We start from the raw sequence: 22,556 nt of genomic DNA on the forward strand, positions 1-22,556 counted from the left end.
ACATTTAAGTCTACTTTTGGAACACTGGGTGTCACTGATATTAAGGAAGCATCCTTTGACCTTCCTGTCCTTTGACCTTTAAATAAAGGAAGATGATTACTACACTGTTAATGGGGCAAATGACAAGTTAATCTTATCAACTACATAAGTAGCACAAAGAGACACTCAAGAAGTGACCAGTTAGACTTATTTAATATACAATGCCTTGCTTGACTCTGTACTTCTGCGGTATCTGAGTCTTAGGAGGAACTTAGATTGTGGCTGTTTAGAGTGGCATTTATCAATTATGATTAAGGACTATGCCAAGAACTGTTGTTAGTTACCTGCTTGAATCTCTGCAAGGATCAGCTGAGAGGAAGCACAATCACTTTTTTTTCAGAGAAGGAAGTGGGCTTAGAAAGCAAGTCCTTATGCTTTTGACTACTATGCCCAGCCCTTGGGTGCTGTTTTCACTTTTGGATAAAGTCCTGTGTTTATGCCACAGTCCAGTGCTCCTTAATCAGGTGCCATTGTGCCCTTTAAGGACACACTATATAGACATAGCTCATTTTTAAGACAGACAAAACAGCAGAAGGAATGCTACTAGGCTCTAGTGCATTGAGACCATTGAGGGTGTTAATTATTTTACAAAGAGATGGACCCAGTACACAACTACCTGGAATAGAAGTCAACTGTGCTGCAACTGACTCATCCTGGTCTGTCCCTTCTTTCCCATCCCCTCTCCTCTGCTTTCTCTTTTTCTTTTGTTTCATTTCTTTTTCTCTTCATGACTTTTTTCTTTACCTTTGATAATAGCTTTTAACTTTAGACAGTAACTTGATTATGTGTTCCATGTCGATACTCATAGATTTCACAAAAGACACAATTCTGTTGGGTAACCCTTCAAAAGACAAAGCTGGTGTTGGGTGCAAGTTGGCTCTGAACTGGGAGTTACCTAAACATATAATCATGAGCTCATTCTAGAAAATAGTGTCTCCTTTTCTAGAACTCAAGGACAAGCACACTGGAAGAGTTAGTAGTTAAGGAGTTCAAGACAACTGAGGCATGTGGAAGTGGCCCCCAAATTTCCACTAGAGGGCACAAGCCACCAGCTCTGGAAGTCAAAGTCTGCCCTCTGGTGGCATCATGCCCACAGACACTGGGTGGACTTGAGGGCCCCTGGGTACGTGGTACACCCTTTAGGGTCTAAACTGACTTGGCAAATCTTTGCATATAAATTCAGCTTTGTGTTCACTCAAAGTTCCTCTATGTGGGACAGTACGTTAAATAGAAAAGCACTGTAGCACTCTTAGAGAAGTTGGGAGAGAGGATACACACAGCTGAAGACAAATGACCCTGTAGGGCAAGAGTTGGGCCACTTAGCTTGATTTCCTGTTACTTGCGTCCTGTACAAGTTGCTTTTCTCACTCATCAGGACATAGAGGAGTTGTTTTCAGAGCCAAGGAACATTTCTGAGGGGGAAAAACTTTCTAAATAGCAGTTATCAATAGACTTCTGTAAACAAAATTCTGTGACCACAATTTTAATAGTTCATTCCCCTCAAACATTTCCTTCAAGCTTCTTGAAGACTATCTAAAGAAGAAAATTGCAAGGGAGTTTAAAATACCAGTTAGATCAGACGCAGTTTTAGCCCTGCCCACCCAATTAAGAACTCTGTCCTCTCCTATGGAAACACCAAGGAACTGCCTATCACAGATGCCTCTTCTGTATACTGAAGCCAAACAGGCAACATTTTTGCAAGGCTTTTGAGGTTAAGGTATGCAATTCCAGGATATGGGAGATAAACATTGTCATTTATGGAGTCTTTTAATTGGGAAAATGTCAAAAGAGCTTCTCTTGGGCAATCAGGGTAAAACAGAAATGAACAGGCAGATAGACGGATGCCACACTCAACGTGAGGAATAAAAGGTACGATGGCTGCTGCCACTTCAGCTTAGTGCATAAAACCAAAATCACTGAATAAAGGGAAACACAACTCAAGAGATGGCAGAGCAGGTTGTCTGTAGGGTTAGCAGGGATAAAACAACAGAAAGAGCACACTGGCCAAGAATTAGGGCTGAAGGGCCTGGGTAAAACAGAAATGGGGGTAGATAAATCAAATGAAACAAGTTTCGTGCGTGGCTGGAATGAAAAGCCAATCTATAGGCTAAGATCTATGTCCAACATACAGAAATATTGATTTTGTTGGTGGTTAGTGTCTACTGACTGGAAACAAACCAACCCAAAAGCTTTGGACAAGGCTAAAATTCCCACTGCACTGCTGAGTAACCATGTAATTGGGTAATTTACTCATGTTCTTTGGACTTCAGTAGCCTTCTGTTTAAAATGAAATTACAATCAACTGTATACACTTAACATGAAGGTTAGACCAAATGAAGAGGAAATTGTTATAATTTTACCTACTCAACGGATACTATCATTTTAAAAAAAGATTTACTTATTTTATTTTATGTTTATGAGTGTTATGCCTCTAAGTGTGTCTGTGCACCATGTGAGTGTCTGTTGCCTACAGTTAATAGATGAGGACACCAGAGCCCTTGGAGCTGGAGTTACAGACAGTTGTGAGCTACTGCATGGGTGCTGGGAACCAAACCCATATCTTCTGCAAAAGCAACAATTGCTTTTTAGCCACCGAGTCACCTCTTCAGCCACCATCAAATGCTACTATTATTATCATTTTATCATTATGTATGTGTATGTATAAACATTATGATACACCACTACACCATTATTCACAATATAGTCTTGTGTCTTTACACCTACCTAATGCTAAATTACTCAATAAAAATGTGCATTTCTTGTTCATGTCATCACATTCTTATACACAAGCCTAGAAACTGAAATGATGCTAGAAGCTCTTTTAACCTAATATCATGTGACTGTGCAATGCTACTCACCCAATAAAGCCAAGTTAAAGACTGGGTTACAAAAATAAAATAACGATGAACATCTGCAGGGCAGGTAATTACAAGATTAAATCGAGGGAACAAAACCATTTCATGAACCGGCATATACATCTTTGGTTGGCACATTATACCTGGGCTAACTAATGACAAAACACCTTTAAAGGCCTGCACGTGATCAAGCCTGATCAGGTCCTAGTGTTGAGAGAGGAAGTGGACATGGGATTGCACCCCTAACCAAGAGGCTATCTGCAATCTGTACCTATTCCAGAGGAAAAAATCATTTCTCACCAATGGAGTCCCACTGGGTATATTAACCACACTTTAGTGTAGGCCCCACTCCCTGGAATTGTTGGCTAACACAAGACAAGCTCACTGGTGGTTTTGTACACTTTTTGTCTCAGATTGCTTTGTTTGGGATTTTTGGTTCTTTGTTTTGTTTTATTGGTCTCTTGCTTGTATATTTTGTTTTCTGATTTTGTGTTTTTATGGGTCTTTTGTTTGTTCATGGTTTTGTTGTTGTTGGTTTTTATTAGAGAGAGAAAGAAAGGGCATGGAGTCGGGTGGGTGGAGAGTTAGGGAGGAGTTATGAGGTGATGGGGAAGGAGAATAGTGCCAGATACGTCAAAGAAAAATATATATGTATATACACTATATATGCATATATATTATTTTTAAGACATTAAAATTCATGTGATTCTTTCTTTGCTTACAGGCTTAACATTGGCAATTGCTGGGCTTTTTTAACACGGATTCATGGTTTCACCTTTTAACAGTTACATAATACTCTCTTGTTTGTGGTAGCAACATTTTAATTACAACCTTAATATATAAAATGGTGGAAAGACAAGTAACCTGAGTCTTCTATTTGACTTACCAAAGGGCAAACATAATTGTGAGGTTCAGTAGGATTTTGTAAGAATGGCGCAATTAATAATAGTTTTGGATACCTTTATATAAAGAGCTTCCAATTTACAGAAAGTAGGTTTTAGAAGCAAGCCTAATTCCAGTAGCCCCAGCTGTACCCAGAAGGCAACATTCAACTTTCGCTCCACTCTAGGTAAATAGTTTGGCTTCATGTTGTACCAAACCAAAGGTGTTCTGTTGACGTGATGCAACGGGAGCACTGTCAATAGATGCTTGGAAAGAGGCTTTCTTTAGATGTGGCTTGAAAAGCCATAGCGTTTTCCTGCAAAATCAGGAGATTTGTAAGCCAAACTCACCACTTTCTTCTTTAGAGAATATATGTGTTCTCTAAATAAGTGCAATAAACAAATACAATACAATGATAGTTATCAGAGCTGATTTGATTGTCATGTTATCTAAGCAAGAAGTATATTTTAGCCTTTAGTGTGTTTGAACAATTCTCCATCATCTTTCTTTCCCCCTGAAACAACTTAAGCCAGAGATTCATGCCATTTTATCTCTGGAATGACCCCTTGAATTGTGATCATGCTCCAGGGTTCCTGTACTCACACATTTCAGGGCCAGGCAGAAGTAAGCACAGGGGTTGAGCAGATGAGAAGTGAAAGTTTACCTCTTCCTTGGAGGAAGACAAGGAGCTTATTTTTTCAGCCAATTGTAGCAATTGGGAATGGGAGGGGGCTTTTTAAAGATAAACTGGGAATTTCAAATTTTATGTGAAATGTCTTATTTGGAATTATTTTTACTGGAGCAAATGAAAAAGAAATACTTCTCGGAACTGAAAGGAACTCTTTTACAGATCCAGTCTCACAGCTGCCAATTGACTACGCCAATCACCTAATTTCATAACCGAGAAATCAACCTTGAAGCCCTGGCAGGGTGCTACGGACACCAATCCAATGTTTCTACATGATGCTAAATACTTGAAGTCAAAATACCTACGGTTGTTAGACAGTCCTTTTTCATTTCTGCACTCAACAAAAATCCATGGCCAGGGAAATGGAAGCCTCAGGAGGCACACAGAGGTGGGCTGGGGTGGAGGGCTATCCCCTGTGGCTCTCAGACAGCCAGGCTGCCCTGTCTGCATGTGACCGGGACCAGCCGGGTCCCTCTGAGAATGTTCTCAGATGCCAGCCTGTGCCCCACTCTGCTGCCATGTCTCTTACTGTCCCACATGGAAACTTATTTGTCTTGTTTCATTTTCTACCCTATAAAAGTCCCCATTGTGTCTATTTTCAGCCATGTGCCATCTTCACATGTGTGAGCACAGCATGAACTCTATGGTATTTGGATGTTTGTGCCTTAACATCTGTGAACCTAATGCCATCTAGTACATGAAGCTTGAACAAGGCTGATGCTATTCTGTAGAGCCACATTGACTTACTGCTCTTTGTTATTAGATAACTGACAAGATGTATTTAAAATATCTTAAGAGGTTTCAGAAAGAATCTGGGTTTGAATTTGGTTTGGAGGGTGGGTCTTTTCTTATCAAATGTTTCTAAGGTGCACTTTATGTTGCAAGCAAAAATTACCTAAACTTCTTTGTGACAGGGGTACATTGGTAGCTTCAATGCTTGCTTATTGCCTAGGTTCATTCCCAGCACATTTGGGGACACAGGTGAACGTTAAAAGGTGAACGGGAAGAAGACGCCTCTATTGATTTAGTAAGGATGGGTATACCACCTTTCTGATTGGACTAGCAATCACACCGCTTGTCAACCTAGCTTGCATAAAACATCCTAAACACATCAATTGTTGTTTTATTTTGTTTTGTTTTTCTGCTTTTTTGGAAAAATATAGCTTACCTCAAGAGAAAAATTTAAATTCCATTAAAGAATAGCACATATATTTTAGTTAACTGCTTGGAAGCTGAAAGAAGGCAGTTTGTGGTTTTATGCATCGTATCTTGGGTGGGAATAGTGGGAATCTGCAAAATGCTGACTTGTAGGCAAATTATATTCTATATAAAGAACAGATGTTTTCTTCCCGATCCAGACAGAGTTTTCATCGTGAAATAGACAACTTAGGCAAAAAAACGGTAGTCTGGGGATGTGAACTTTCTTGTAGCTGACTCAGAAGGTACCATTTTGAAAACTGTTGATGGCTATGTTGTTGAGGAATGTCAGTCGGGCTTGAAGGAATGCCAGCCCTTTGGAAGGTGGTAAAAGCTACTCTGAGCCAGGACAAGGCAAGAGGGTCAATGTGAGCAGCGCTATAAATAGTGACTAGCCCTCTCCTAAAAAGGAAGTTTTGTCTAAGAGTTTTAATTGCAAGCAAATATGTATTAGGCTGCTGGAGCGAACAGCGTGTAGAAGAGAACACTGTAAAATATTGTGAGGACAGCATGAGGATCATAATCTAAGTGTCAAAAGTCCACATTTTCACCTCTGACACGGCATTTCCATCTCCAAAAGTACAATGTCAATCATTTCCATCTTCCAAGTCCCTGCTGAAAACGCCCAGGCTTTCCTCTAGGTTCTTGAATGCGTGGAATAGAATTACATTTTTATAACCCTGTAAAGTCCCTGTGCAGTAATCCTATTGCATATGTCAGTGACGGGTCTGTTTTCACTGGTTATTTTTCTTTTTTGCTGATTCCCATTTCCTTGGCCTGCCTGGCAGCTTTCTGATGTGTGTTAAACATTACGAGCTGGATGTGTAGGGAACGAAACATTTCTCTATAAGAAAGCAGCGATGACCCGGTTTGTTCTAGGAAGTATTTGCGATACACGCAAAGTTTAACTCCTTTGGATTTTTTTTTTAATTTGTCATGAGTCATCAGAGTGGTGGGTAGTGCTTGAGTGGCTTCCTACAAACAACAGATGCTGTTCACACCAGCCAGAGAAGGATACTTCGCTAGTCACAGGACCTGGCAACGCATTCAGAAGGAAAAAGAAAGCAATCTCTGGGACTTGTTTCTTTGAACCATTTTAGGAACTCACTCACATGCAATGAAACACAAGATGGCCCTTTGCAGATACAAAGGCCTACTCTCTGTATGGCTGTCCCTCTCTGAGTCTATCTTGTGGACTCAAGCCTCCTTGCCTTTCCTTAACTCAAGCTATTTAATTTAGAAAAGCATCAGGCTCTGCCTGGATTTGCCTTCCCTGCCCATCCTTGAAAATACTATACACACAGCGAATTCGAGCAATTTTAGAGGATTCTTCATTTGCCTCTCAGGGATCCCTCAGAATTATGGTTCTCTGTCATTTAATGACCTCTGTCTTTAAAACCACGGTTTTATCAGTGTGGCCAGTTTTTACTTGTTTCTGGTGTGGACGTATCTCTGGTCCCTGAAGCTCCACTCTGCCTGGCAGAAGATAGCTAAGAGTGGATCTTAACTCTGCTACTGGAAGAGCCTCTAAGCCTTGTACTCACTTCCCACCTTTTAAGTTAAGGTAATACTGCAATGATTATGGGAAATGTTTCAACATCTGTATGATTATTCATAGTGAGTTTTTTTTTTTCAAAAAGGACCATGGAGCTGGGAAGATGCTTGTTTAGTATGGAGACCACTATTTGCAGTGTGTTAAGTGAGAAATGCTTCCTATAGGCTCAGATTTTGACCATCTTTCCTATCTTGGTGCATCTAAATTTCTGAATGTAAATCAATCTCCATCACATATTGTCATTATCAACTTAGAACACCTATCTAGACCTAAAACATATTAATCCATAAACAATTAAGCTTCATTGTAAAACTAAGCTACTTGGTCTTCAACTCCCTCAGAGACTTGAGGAGTAAAACTTGATTATCTGAGTATGCCGGGAGTGCAGGTTAGTAGCTTTCCAAATCAAAGAAGATGATAAGCATCAAAAAACCTCCTATGGAGATGGCTGCAAATGTGGCCGACTGGCCACTAGACAAAAGTTCCTCATTTCTACCACAGACAGAATTCTGCCTAAAAAAAAAGGACAAGCTTGGATGCAGGCAGAGTCGATGGCCAAACGCTGCCAAGACAGGGTAAGCAAGTCCACAATAATGTCTGTCAGATATATTGGGCCAAAAGACTGAAGAAGACGCTCCAACGTTATAGAGAGTTTTGGGTAACGATTCAGGTAGAAACTGTCTCTGTTATCTTCGCAAATAGAAAGCTACTAACCATGATGAATTCTTAACTCTCTAAAATTGTAATTGAAAATAAACCCTGCTAAGAGTTTGAGAGGAGCTTTATTAAGACCATCCCATGACATAAGTTCTAAAACTACAGATTTCAAAATTAAGGCTGATAACTTGCTAGGAAGCTAGTTTGATAATAGAATCCTATTAGATTTGGCCCTAGGGACTGATTCCCCTACATCTTATGCTGATCTGTTGACTTCTAAAACTGTAAACACCCACTGATGCTTTTTAAATGTTGAATTTCATGGTGTGGATGCTCTTTGGGGCCTTACTTATTTTCTACACATATGTCACATGAACAAAACCTGATCTTACCAATCCTCCAACTGGCGAATCAGATATTTTTAAATGCCCAATAAATCAACCTAGGCAGATGTCAGCAGGTCCATGTGAAATCTTCATCAACAGAAATTTGTATGTGAGTTAAGTGAATAACTATAATGTTGCATAAGTTCAAAAATTTAATAGATTCCCTTGGACACCTGGCACCGATTACAGTCTGAGAGGAAGATTTAGCAACACTTCAGCACGCGCGCACACACACACACATAATTTAAAATTTTAAAGTGTTTTTCATATACTATCAGACAAATTTCTCAGTGTTTTATATAGACCACCTAAACAACAGTCGAAGAATAGTTTTCTACACATCCCAAATGACCAACTCTACAGCCAAAAGAAACCGATTCACAGTGAAATAATTTGTCCTACAGAATACATTATTTAAAGGAATTAAGTGCTTCTTGGTTTTCTTTTGCACTTGGGTCTGTGGTTAGTGGCATGTAAGTTAATAATTTTCCTCACTGAAATGTGACATGGTGCCTGTTTCACATGACCCTGAGTACACTTTCTAAGAGAGCCTCTGACTCTCAGGTTCAAATAATGTTAGCAGGTAGTTGGACACAGTATGAGCAGAAACTATAACTAGGTATTAGCACAATGTCCACTTATATGACAAAATGCTGCCAACAGTAGCAGTTCAACAGCCACAGGCACATCTTAGGTGCTGCACGTTTGGTGGCTCATTGCTTGGGAGGAAGTGGTTGGAAGCATGCAATTGGAGTAAGTCCCAGATTTAGGTCCTGGCTCTGATACTGTTTAACAATGTGAATAACAGGCTCAGTTGCCATGAAAAAGCAGACACAGCAAGAGAAATCTATACAGTTTTGAAACTGTCCTTAGAGTTTAAGACAATAAAGTGACATCATGGGCACATTGCCTCATATCAGGGAGCGTCCGCTTAATGATGTTCACTGCTATTTTCTGACTCCTCCTGTTTTCATTCATAAAATGACAATAGACTATGATGTCACTAACATGATGACATCAAGGTATGGTGAAGGACAGGTAGGCTCACACCTCAGTACTAGCTGCTCTCCTGACTCTGCTCCCACCATCTCCACCTTTAAAACTGGACCACAAGTTGAGAGAATGTTAAAGATGAATCATTTCTGGACTGACAATTTAGTTTTTATTTTTAAGTGAGAAGATTGTAACATTTAAATTCTTTTAAATATCACTTTTTTTTTCTGAATTGGATGACGACGTACGTCTGTGACTCTACCAGACAGATAGTGGATAGAAATAAGAGTCAGCTGTCGAGATGCTTCCTTCCATCTTCCAGAGGACACAGGTCCAGTCCCACGTGGCAGTTCACAACTGTCTTTAACTCCAGTGGCAGGGGAGCTGACTCCCTCACACAGAAACACTTGCAAGCAAAACATCAATGCACATAAAATAAAAATAAACAGATCATTTTATTAAAAGGAGAAAAATCAACCAGATGCAAACTATTTTTGGAACAGTTGGCAAAAATAAAGAATAAGGTTAAAATTTTGTTCAGATCCAATGAATGGAAAGGAAAAGAAGACTTAGCATTCTTAGGTGCTGTTTTAACCCTTTTTCCGTTCCACCAGCTGTTACTGAGAGATCGCTGTCCTTTCAAGGGGTGTTGTTGGGATTTTGTTGTTGAGAATGTTTTTGTTTGTTTGCTTCCTTTTCCTGACAAGAAACCCACAGGGATGGGATCTTAACCTTCTTATTTGGGTTGGGATGGTGGTTAAGTAGAAGGCATTGTCTTCGTGTAGCTAGTCATCCCTGTGCCGTCGGAACTCACAATTAAAACTGCCTGATTTTGCAGGGAGTATAATAGGAGAGCCATCACCAGACACTGATACATAACTAAAAAGGCTTCGTTCAGAGGAGAAGGGCCAGGCTTTGGCAGTTTGACCTTTATGTGCAGCAATTTCAAAGGACACGGTGGATTAGCGACACCCATGTCCTGGCAGAGAAGCTCGGATTAATCCGAACAATTCTTTCATATTTTTGTCTGAGAAAGGAAGAACTCGTGTGAGGTTACATATAGAACGTTCTTAGCGCACTGCTTCTGAACAGAGCTGCCTTTCTTGTTCTCGCTAACAGGAGTAACGCTGGGGAACAAGTCTGCACCTAGTTATCAACGACTGACCGTGGTTTGAGTACTCGTTAGCGTTGGATTTTACCACAAATATTCCTTGTGGCTCATATTTCAGTTTAGAAGCCACCACACCAACAGAGCAGAACGGATCCCCACATCTTTTTGTCAGTTCAGCACAACCTCAAATTTAGATCAGGCTAAAGGTCCGGATTCGGTTGGGAGATTAATGGAAGAGGGTTCTCCTGGAGAGGAAAAGCAGGGCTCCTGGCAGAACGCCATAGAAGAGGGCAGGGAGGGATCCTGCTGAAAGCAGTTCGCGCCCTTTCCCCGGCTTACGCAGAGCAGCTGGTTCTCCGCGCACAATTTGGCTCAATTTACCGGAAGGGTATCTTTATATGATACAGCCAATGCTGTACAGTGATTAAATGTACAGGTGACCCAGCTTTTAAGAAAGTTCTGGGCTCTGAGAACGTGGTGCATACCCCTAGTCCCAGCTGGAGGGCCAGGAGTTCTAAGACAGCCTGAGTTATAAATCAAGGCTCTGTCTCAAAAATAAAATAATCCAAAGTTATGAATATGTCGATGCTAGTTGTTTGAAAGTTGTCTAAATAACACCCTCTAAGGCTCAGAGATGAGTACACACCAAAGTAAACAAGTTGTCATTTATAAGAAACCAGCAAAATCAGTTTCTTATTAGATACCTTTTTAGTAGGAAGAATATATACTATGAAAAAGGCTTTATATGGCATGATTTCCTATTAAAACTTTTACTGGTGATCATATTTAATTACTGATTTACCAAGGTTTAGACTATTTGAAAGAACTTTGCTTGGCAAAAACGTTAAGGATGTTTTTCTTTGAAAAGTAATAATAATGGCATTTATTTTCTCTTTTTTAAAATCAGAATTACTTTCAAAATCTCTTAGACTATAGAATGCCCAACCCTTGAGCTATTATTATTTCCTTCAATGAAGGGAGTGTCACTTTTCTTGTCATTTTTCCTATTGAGGAATTCTCTAACTCAAGCCTGTACGGCAGCAGGCCCTCCTGGGGGAGGCATGACATCACACACGTGTTTTCTCCTTGGGCCCATTAGCTGGAAATAGTAACAAGGACCTTTACTTAAGCTGTAGAAAATCAAATTAACAAGAGTGATACTGTTAATCTTCGTGTTCTTGCTTCCATCCCACACGCACAGATCGCTAAATACATTTGCCTCCTAATTCTCATTAGAAGTCTTGAACGATAGCAGAACAGGGGAAGACATGAAAATTATGAAAAACGACACCAATTAAAAAAAATTAAGCAACGTCAGAATTGTTTGTTCTCAGTCGGGTCATCTGTACGTTTTCAGGGTGAGTAGAATTTTTTCTACTAAATAATTTTATTCCTTCTTATGTGGGGATGGATGGGTGCACACACACAGCACCAAATGTATATATTTTGAATGTTCTGGTTGAGCCTGAAGATAAATAATTTAAATGGAATAAACAGTCCATGAAAATATTTTGGATTTGGTAATCTCCAAGAGCTTAAGAACAGCGTGTCTGAGAATGCAGATCTTTCCCTAAGCATAACCTATTGACAATGCTGTAAGGCTGTTCATCTCTAATGCTCGGAGAATTGTATCTTCAGCCCCAGAGACAGCATTAAAGAAGGCAATTGTAAGCAGAGTGTGTCTGAAGGCAGCATTCAAAGCACCCACCACAGGAGCTAGGCATCCAGTGGGGTCTCTAACGGCTGTTGTCACTGTCTCAGGCCAAGTCAGTAAGGACAGAGTGTGGACCAGCTTTCTGCTTAAAATCCTTAACTGAAACAATTCACTGTGGATCAAAACATTCTAAGTTTTGCAACCACATAAGCTTTACGGTTCTTCCGGTTGCCTTGCCTATACATTCATCTTCCACGTTCCTCTCAGCCCTCATGTCACTTGTCATACCTCCTGCCTCTGACATTCCTAAGGCTATAAACGTTCCTTCATGGCTCTCACGGCCTCTGCTTATAGCAGCCTTCCTTCCAATGTCCGCATGGGCCTTTCCTGATCGAATGGTTCTCTGAACACCACTTTAAACCTGCATCAGCCTCTGCCCACTGCTCTCATGTATGGTTCTCACTCTTTATGCTAGTCAATATTTTACATATATTTTACTCAATTGGTTTTTCTCTCCATCCCCTGAAACTTGTATGAGGCCTAGAACATTTTTCAATTTTCCTTTTGTATGTGTCTGCACTGTAGGTGTTTGTGTGCATGCATGTAAGTGCATTCGTGTGTGTGTGTGTGTGTGTGTGTGTGTGTGTGTGTGTGTGTATGTCAGAGGTCGACTTTGGGTGTCTTGCTCCGTCACTCTCCATCCTGTTTTTGAGACAGGGTGTCTCACTGAGCCTGGAGCTCACCATTTTGGTTGAGCTGAGGGACCCACAAGCCCCGGTGGCTCTCCTGTCCCTCCCCACCCACCACACTCAGCTTTTCTATGGATTCTGGCAAGCCAAATTCAGGCCTTCCTGTTTACACAGAAGCCACTTTTCTGAATGAGCCATCTTCCCAGACCCAGGTTCTGGGATTTTCATCTTTGTTCATACCTTTGTGCTCTGTGTGAACTAGCATGCAGGCTTTCAAGAGTACCCACTGACTGAATGAATGGCCCAAGCTATTGCAAAGTGCTCTCCTGAAAAAGGCACCGAGTGTGCTGTCATCTTCATTAAGGGTTCATTCTGCCATGACATTTACTCGATATTCCTATTTTGTCGTTAGAGGAAAGAACCCTTGCAGTGACTTCACATCTGCTCAGTGCCTCTCACCGACACTGTGACAGTTGAATACTGAAATACCACAGGGAATTGGGCAATTAAATAAATGGATGGAGCATGGGGACCAGGAACAGGGGCATCTGTGACAAGAAGGAGAATTAACAGGCTATCCCAGTGTAAAGAAATTCAGTTTTGACAGAAGAATTTACAGCAGCCCTCTCTAAATGAAGCCTGCCTGTCTGCAAAGGCTGGCGTCAGCTGCCACTGGTCAATGGGCCCAAAGTGACATCCGCAAAGCCACACTGTTTTTCTTACCTCTCTCAGTATATACTGCAGCCTAGGTATATATCAGGACAAGAATTCTCAACTGCTCAAACCTGATGTTTGCCGCCCAAACAAATGGCATCTTCTTGTAAGAGATACAGCTCCTCTCGTGACTGCAGCACCAGATTGTAAACCTAACCAATTTGCAACATTTCACTGATAAAGTTAGTGAAAATTAATTACATTTACTAAAAAAAAATAAAAGTTTTACATGAAGTTAATTTTTCTTTTAGCTTAAAAATTGTAATTGTTAAAATGGATTACTTAGAGAGATTGTAGAATTGCTTTCTTTTGGGGGGTATATATATTGATGGTAACACCACAGAACCAGGAAAAAAGCTGATGAAACACAAACATTTAAGCTGTTATAGCATCTTCCTTAACCAAATGGGAAGTGGCGCGTCCACAAGTGAAGTTCTGTCTAGACACATTAGTTAACAAAGGAATCACATTACCATCAGCGAACTGTGATTATTAGGTAATTTACTACGTAAACCAAATTACTATTCAGTTTACTTAAAACACACACACAGAGACTAAAATTCCCCAACTTGGAAATATTCTAGGATTTGAATTTTTAAAATCTAATGTGGTTTCCGAGGTAAATTCTGCTGGGTTTGAAAGGTGATGCTATTAAATGTGTGACGGGATGGCCAGCAGGCATGGCATGCCTTTCTCAAAACTAGGCTGACAGCTGACTTCAAATCCTGTGCTTCAACAGCAAAGGCAATTTGTGTTTGATGTTTGGTCTTGTGCAACTGTGTTAGGCCGGGGAAACAAGAGAAACTTCATTGCTAGAGATAATGATTAGAATGTAGCTGAATCAGACATTTTGTTGCTGGAACAGGATGAAGAAGAACTTGAAGGACACATTACAGCAGTGGTTGGTTGTATTCATTTAAAAAAATCAAATTGTTATAATCCATAATAGGTGTAAGTCAAATAAAACTAGAGATGTCTAAAACACAAGTGTTCTCTAACTGATTTTCTTTGGTTCACTAAATTCTTTCTAAAAGCACATATCAATCAGCTTTATTTAAGTTAAGGCAAATGAGACACATCTTCTATTGTAAGAACATGAGACCTTACAGAAAGAACGGTGATAATGTGGGTAAATAAGCCAACTGTCACATCCACATGTTAGCCCTTAGCTCAAGGTGACATAGGTACCGCTTCACAACTTGTAAAGAAATCAAGAATGTAAAACTAGACTAATAAATGAAATGTCTAAGCATATAAACTAAGAAGAAACACATAAAGAAGACAGCTGTGCCCCAGACAAGGAACACTTACCTTGAATCTCCAAATGCTTTAAAATTTCCAAGTTAAAAGGAGCATAAAACATTTCCCTTAACTGGCAATGATATGTCCACTGCACTCCTGAAAACTGTGTCTGTCACAGCCTGTCAAGTAGAGCTGCCGTGGGAACTAAACCTTCTTTCATCTGTGTCACTCACCAACTACGTGTCTACTAAACATACGAGATGCTCACTGGGAACTGAGAAGCCAAATTTCTACTTTCTGTAGTTGTAATTAGTTTATAGTTAAATGTCAGTACCCACATGCGGCCAGTGGCCATTATATTGGACAGTGCCTGTCCACAGATTTTGTGTTGCTGACCTCAGTTCTTTATTCTTTTAAATATATAATTTAGGCCTCCCTACTTGGAAATGTTGGTCTTAACATAAACACTTTGGACCTGTAAAACAAACTCTAAAACGCTGTTTACACATTTCAATCAATGAGAGATCAGAGTTCCTTGGTTGTAAGTTGGTAAAAAAAAAAAAAATTTAAAGGGATATTACTGAGTTCACAAGGCCCTTCTGTAAACAAGCACCTTCTGCAGTTCTGCATGGTACCCACAGCTGGAAACGGGGCCCTTTGCGACTAGTTGGCAGGAAACCAGGGCGATGTTGCCCGTTGGAAAGAGCAACAAACGATGAACTCCAGAGCAACAATAAAAATGGCTCCTTAGCTTTGTAAACCTTAAACTGAAATGTTTGGAGATATATATATATATATATATATATAGTATCTTGCTATTCGTAAGTAAGATGTCACGGTCACATGAGTTTTCTTTCAAGTGTGATTGTCAGGAACAGACGTCTTTGGATGAGTAGGAAAGGGGGACAGGTTCAAGATGAGAACCTCTTACGGAAGGAGCACTCTGGATTGGCTGCCTGGTTTCTTCCACCTGGGGCTGATGGGAAATTACAGAGGAGGGGCTCCTTGCTCATCAGCACAGTCTAAGTCAAGATTCCTTTCTATAGCTGTGCTATAACTTAAGGAGGAACACGTTCATTTAATCTTATAGTTAATAGTCAGTCCACCATCCCGGGAAGTCAAGGCAGGAGCCCAAGGCAGGAGCCTGGAGGCAGGCGCTGATGTAGAGGTCATGGAGGGGTGCTGCTTACTGACTTGCTCCTCCTGATTTGCTCAGCTTGCTTTCTTATAGACCCCAGGGCCACCGCACCACCCACATTAATAACTAATTAAGAAAATACCCTACAGACTTGTCTACAGGACAATGTTATGGAGACGTTTCTTCAATTTATAGCCCCTCTTTCGAGGTTTAAGTAAAATGAACAGCAACAAGAAGAAGAACAAAAAAACTGGCGCAAGAACTCTTAAAATACATCATGTCACCTGGGCCTGGAGGGCTGTGGTCCCATGAGCCTCAGTACTTGAGAGGGAAGCTGACACAGCAGAATCACAAACACAAGGTTTGCCTAGGTGACTTAGTAATACTGGGTCTCAAATTAAAAGTTAAAAGAAAAAAAGGTGAGGATGCGATTCAACAGTGCGTAGTGTATAAGGGCCTGGATTCAATCCCCAGTGCTGAAAAAACATTGTGTGTTGTCTTACAATCTTCCAAACTGGAAGAAGTATTTGATATAGTTTATTACACTTGTTTCCAAAGCTGATTTTTTTTTTAATTTACAACATGCATTGCCCAAACTTTTAAGCTTATTTACACACACACACACGCACGCACGCACACACACACACTCACTCACGCACGCACGCACGCACACACACCCCAAACCAAAAACAAACTCCAACGATATGCAGTGACAACTCCGTAGAATGTGCCTATTTATATCTTCAAGATTAAAGTAGTCCTAAATAGTTTCCTCACACCACCACCACCTGGGGTGCCTTCCAGAAAGATTTTCTTACATGCCAATGAGAGGGGGAAAAAAAGCACAGTCACTTGTAACATTTATATGCCCACCTGGCACCCGCTTAGCTTCTGCTGCAAAAAAATGCAATTATAGCAGATTCCGGATTGGCTCACACTGCGTTTTTAATCTCTCTAAATAGAATGGAGAAGCTTCAGGTTTGGTCTCTGAAGTTTTCTTTCTCTACTACTTGAGCAAATGAAGGATTCCCTTCATGAAAAACATCAGGTCCACTCCAGAAAAGCTGAAGTTCCAAACCAGCCTCAGACCACTGTGTCACTCTCCAAGGGACCAGTGTCCTACCCTGTGACTCTGTGTTTATCAGGGTTATCTCAAGGCTTACAACACCCCCTTCTCTGGCTAATAGTACCCTCATGTTATCATTAGAGTAGGGGAGACTCTGAGGCATATCAGCTTCCTGAAAGGTCTAATTTTAAGGTTTTGGTCTTTAGACTCCTGACAGTGAGTGAACGTGATGGCCGATGAGACCACAGTCATTTCCTAGCTGGTCTTTTCACCTCTTGCGCAGCAAGAACGCAGCACAGGGCGACCATCAGAGGCCAGCGGGCCCTTTGCCAAAGGTTTGCAGATCTCCCACGTGGTTTCCCATCAGTTCATGAATGAGCAGTAACTACGGTAGTGTTTACACTTAAAGTTGTAAAGAACACATTCATAAGTCATGTAGCAAGAAAATAGAGAGTAAAACTGGAATTCCACTCTTCTCTGCTTATCCCACCACAGACTGTTAGGGAAAACTACTGACAGATTGTAGGTAGGAGGCCCTTACCTGGTGATGACTTTTCAGAAGGATTGCAGTGACTTATCCAGATAAAACGCCAGCCATTTTATACCAACCTCTCATATGTTAAGTCTGGAAGAGAAAAAAAAATATTAAAGCAATCCACAAAGGTGGTCAGATTTTAATTTTTAATTAAGCAATTGCTAATACTGCATATTAAGACTGTTTGAGGAGAAAATGAAGCCACCTGTTCCACATTGAGAACATACTTTCCCTAATACGGTGTTAGGCTGTCTCGGGTCCTACATTCTTCCTGAAGACAGTCAATGCCCTTCCCCATGTCTCACAGACACTCGGCAAGGGGGCCAGCCAGACTGGCAAAACAGATTCTGAAGGCATGCCTTAGATACAAACTATACTCGACTGTTTTTTTTTTTAACTCATGAATCTGCAGTTAAACATTAATATTCTCTTTTTATTATAAAGGCTATGCCAGTGTTACCAAACCGTATTTTGAAAATTCCTTTATAAAAGACTTTTTTCCCTCTGCTTTTCTTTTGCATATAAGACCCGTGTGTTATATAAATGTCATTACTTGATCATGTAAATGTCTTACTCTAATTTCGTCTCTGGGTTTTTACTTCCCAGAGACACTTTTCTTGTTTATCCCTCTAGAGCTCAAAGTGTGAATACATGCATGCACATAGTTGTGTAGATTCGTGTTCTCCCTACTAAGATGTTAGTTCTCTGCTTGCTGCTGTCATTAATATGTTCCTTTTATTTAGCATTACATATACACAGAATGTCCTCTGTCAGCACACAGAAAGCAGCGCTATTTGTTAATAACTTACTTAGCCAACCTTCTCCTAGGGCATTAAATCTCTTCTTGTCCAGCTTCCCTACTGGCTACAACAAAACATTTCAATGCTCACACTCATGCATAGATACTTTATGTTTACATGAGCATTGTCAATAGCACAAGTCCAAAATAAAATTATTGAACTAAACTGTTTTCATGTTCATTAATGTTTTGATGGATATTTATAAACTAACACTTAGAAGGTTTGTGATAAAAGTCTGATGTCAAAAATCTAGGTTTTTTTTTTTTATCTTCTTTACATGTTGTTTAGATTGGCATTTCAGTACCTATGGGTGAGACTGAGTTTCTCAACTTCTAAGGCTTTTCAGGAGTTTTTCTACTCCTCTTGTTTTACTTAGCAATTACCTTTGCTTACTTTTCCAATTGAGCAACTGATATCTTCTCATATCAAAGAGCACGTGATATTCAGAAGGTATTATTTGACATGTAACGTGCAGCAAACAGCTTTCACAGGTTTGCATTTATCTCTGAGATTTGTTTATTGTGCTGCTTGTTATCCAGCCTTTTTTGTAGCTCAGTTCATCAGTTGTGCCCATTGTGGATTTGGGAGATTCTGAAAATGTTACTTTAAGCTGCAGAGTTATGAAAGAGGATGCCATACAGGGGACACAGAAAACCCAATATGGAGATTGCTTTGACTAGGTATCATAACTGAAGGGTTTTAGCCTTATCTTCATTATAAAAAAAACTTTTCATAAGATTTTTTATTTAAAATACTAAGATGATATAAAAGCTGTAGACCTACACTTATGGAAGAAAATTAAGGGAATCCTGTTTTACAGTCCCATTCTCCAGAGTATTAACAGTACTGGGCTAAGGAAAGAAGTGCAGAATGAATTATGAGTTAAGTAATGAAAGTCCAAGGCAGATACAAAATGGAAATACTAAACCAATGGAAACTCAGTAAAGAAAATTTAGAGTGCAGACACAAAAAGAGAAAGTATCATAAATTAGTAATCTTCTAAAGCTTCTCAGACTGGCTGTATATTGTTCTTAATCTGTTGTTGCTGTTGTTGTTGTTGTTGTTGTTGTTGTTGTTGTTGTTGTTGTTGTTTCAGGCATTAATAAAAATGAAATAAATATTTTACTCACAGGCCAGTGAGAACAAAACAAAATTACTTTCATTGGAATACCAAGAACCTACGTCTGGCTTTAATAGCATTGTGACAAGCATCTACAAAGCCTGTGTGCACAGAATGGTGCTCGTGGTCTGTGTTTTATACCCTGCTTATGAATACACTGCCATTAAATGTTACCAAAACATAAGATACAGATGCTTCTTCATCATATTGCTTAAAACTGTGGCTGCTTGGTCTTGTTGGCAGACCTCTTCTCTCCGCAGGTCAATTTTCAAAAAGTATTTAAGAAATTAGTCCGGAGGAAACACTTGAGATTCTCCTTCATTGAAGATAAAAGGACAGCAATGAACTATGTGCAGTGAATGACCAGGAAACATCATGGTACAGTGTGTTTTATTCATGGTCCAACGTGTGACATCATCCGAGCGGAAAGATAGCTATTAAACCCAGCCTAATGGAGCATTCTCATTCAAGAAGAATTACACATAGATTTAGAATCATGAATGTAATTGAGTTGAATACCAGGAAAAACTTGGGTCAAAGAGTAGAGAAATTTTTGATGATAAAATTGTAAGCATATGAAATTTACTGGAGGAAGTTTCTATGATACGTTTTAATCTGTTTGGAAGAAAGGAAGAAAAAAAAACTACTATAAGTTGTCTCACTCACAAGCCAGGCTCCGTAAAGCCGATGAGGCTGGTCGTGGATTTCTCATCACTTGCTAGCACCTACAAGCTCTGCCTGCTGCGTGTTTCATGCCTTCTATGAACCACTCCCTTCAGCCACCGCACTACATGGTATGCTGGTGCTCTGAGCTGAGTTTCATCCCCCATCCTTGCCAGAAGTGTTAAATTTTGTATCATTAAAGCTGCCTGGCTGCCAAAGTCCTAGATCCAAGCAGCGGGTAAAAGTCAACACTGAGAAAATTGTGACAACTGACCTGACGACAGGACATAATTCCCAGCCATGGTCCCAGAGAACCTAGGCTCAGCTCAGTCTCTTAGCCAACATCAATGGTCCTCTGTCAAAACAAAACATTTGGGTGGTTCTTCTAAGAACTGTCAGAAGCCAGCATACAATGGGAGTAATCCTGCAGGAACCAAAACAGTCGGAGAGTCACTGGCTTAAAAGAGCTCACCACTTGCTTGGAGCTGGACTATTCTACATCTAGAATCTATGTATGCTTTATACATTAGGTGAGTGAGTAAGAGCCTTTGCTGAAAGCTGAAAGTAAGGTGTGATTTGACGTAGGCATCTAGGCATGAACCACCTCGCCCATACATGCTAGTTGAAGACTCTACCAACCAAGTTACATTCCCAGCCTATCATTTTATCTTTGTATTTTCCAGGTTGCTCTTGAACTGATTCAATGGGGCCTCCTGCCTCAGTTTCCCAAGCAGTTATGACTATAAAGCGTCCTGTGTCCAGTTACATTTTTCAAAAACTTGACACTTACATTAAATGATGCCTTGCCACGCTTTTAGCATTTCTTGCAACTGATACTTGAAATTTCTAGATTTCTTATTGGTGTATTTCAAGTCAAATATTATAAATAAAACATAGTCATCCTTAATGTTCTTCTTCCTTTAGAGGACTCAGTCTTGGTTTCAAGTTAGAACCTTAAATACATTTTTAAACCATTAGCTTTCATCAAAAAGTGGGCTGCCTGGTGTAGGACAGCCACGTGGCAAAGACCATGACTTCGGGTTGTGAATTACAGTGCTTTAATCTTAAGTGTCAGTTACAACATTTGGGTCTCTTTATCTTCACTATTTCTTAGTATTCCAATTGATCGGATGAAGATAGGGTAGAAAGCATGCTGTAGAATTTTATGAAGGTTTTAAAAGGGGACATTTACAAAATGAACACTATGTGGTCTGTGATATATGATGAATAAAATTTAGCTTTATTAAAACTCTATTTTAAAGCTGGGCATGGTGGCCCAAGCCTGTAATCCCAGCACTCAGGGAGGCAGAGGCAGGTGAATCTCTGTGAGTTTTAGGCCAGCCTGGTCTGTCTACAAAGGGAGTCCAGAACAGCCAAGGCTTTGCAGAGAAACTCTGTCTTAAAACACAAAAGCAAAAACTCTATTTTATTTTGGGTGGTGGGGGAAGTTCTCTGTTGCCCTGTCTTTGCTGGAACTGGCTCTGTAGACCAAGCTGGCCTAGAACTCAGAGATCCTCCTGTCTCTGCCTTCCAAGCACTGGGACTAAAGGTGTGCGCCACCACTGCCCAGTTTTAAAGCATTGTATCATACGAAGGCCAAGAAGATAACACCTAAGGTAGTAATTTTAAGCAAGGAGTGGGTACCATGGTGCTTTTCTGTCTTTAATATGCTGGAATCACCTTGGATTCTTGTGAAAATGCAGATTCTTATCCAAGGAGTCAAAGATTTTATATTTCCATACATTCTCAGCTGATTCCCAGGAGGCTGGGTGGTGGACAATGACAGCACCTGAGGTAATTCTAATTTGAAAGGTGGTGGTGACCCCCGAGCAGAAAGACAGAAGCTTGACTTTCTTGGACACATGAAATCCCACTAATTTGAGACTTCGGCCTTTCGTTGTCTATGATCAATTTCTTTCATCCTCTTTATTTTTTCCTTGCCAATATTTCACTAGGTTGAAAATATTAATGTCAATTTTCCAATGAGATAGGCTTTAAGCCTTTTTCTTGTGTACAATAGGGTGAAACGCTGGATGTGTTGGAAAGGTAGTCCCACTGTCACACTTTCCTCTAGTGTGAGGGATCTGCACAGAGCTTAGCAAGAGCCTATGAGGGTGCACGGACATGGTCCGTAATATGAAGGGAGTTCTCGGGAGGAACAGAAGGAGCTGCCAGTGTTGGAGACGTGCAGGAACCAAACAGTGCAGCCACGCTAGACAATCCAGCTCATCTGAACACCAGGACAGGGGAAAGAGTGGTTTTTAAACATCTTCTCTTTCTTAATATGCCCTTAGCCTGACCAACAGCTCTGCAGGGCAAAGGCCATTTTTATGCTTTGACGTGTCCTCAAAGGCTGAATGTCACTCTGCTCTGAACAACTGCCTTTGCAAGAACCTGCTACTCCTGACACAGATTTCACAGACTACTCTCTATTTCCCAAAGCAGAGTACGATCTTTAATTCATAGAAAATGAACCGATACCTAAGAAACTCAGTTAATTAGCAAGCAAAGCGTCTCTTGGTGAAGATCACGGTGTCTTCTCCATATACAACATGAGTAAGCAAGCACTTGA

At 40.3% G+C, this 22,556-nt stretch overlaps 1 protein-coding gene across 4 annotated transcripts in view; it reads right to left on the minus strand.

The window, feature by feature from the left end:
* LOC311604894 (type-1 angiotensin II receptor A) overlaps positions 1–22,556 on the minus strand; it is a 42,119-nt gene that overhangs the window by 16,158 nt on the left and 3,405 nt on the right. For 3 of the 4 annotated variants that reach the window (XM_084795103.1, XM_084795102.1, XM_084795105.1), the window contains exon 2: positions 17,408–17,491. The gene's annotated coding sequence lies outside the window, so the exon portion shown is untranslated. Of the gene's footprint in view, positions 1–17,407; positions 17,492–20,258; positions 20,340–22,556 lie in introns of all 4 variants that reach the window. The other variant, XM_084795104.1, reaches the window with a different exon arrangement.

The sequence above is a fragment of the Acomys minous genome (genome assembly GCF_964271855.1).
Source record: "Acomys minous genome assembly, chromosome: 9".
Lineage (NCBI taxonomy): Eukaryota > Metazoa > Chordata > Mammalia > Rodentia > Muridae > Acomys > Acomys minous.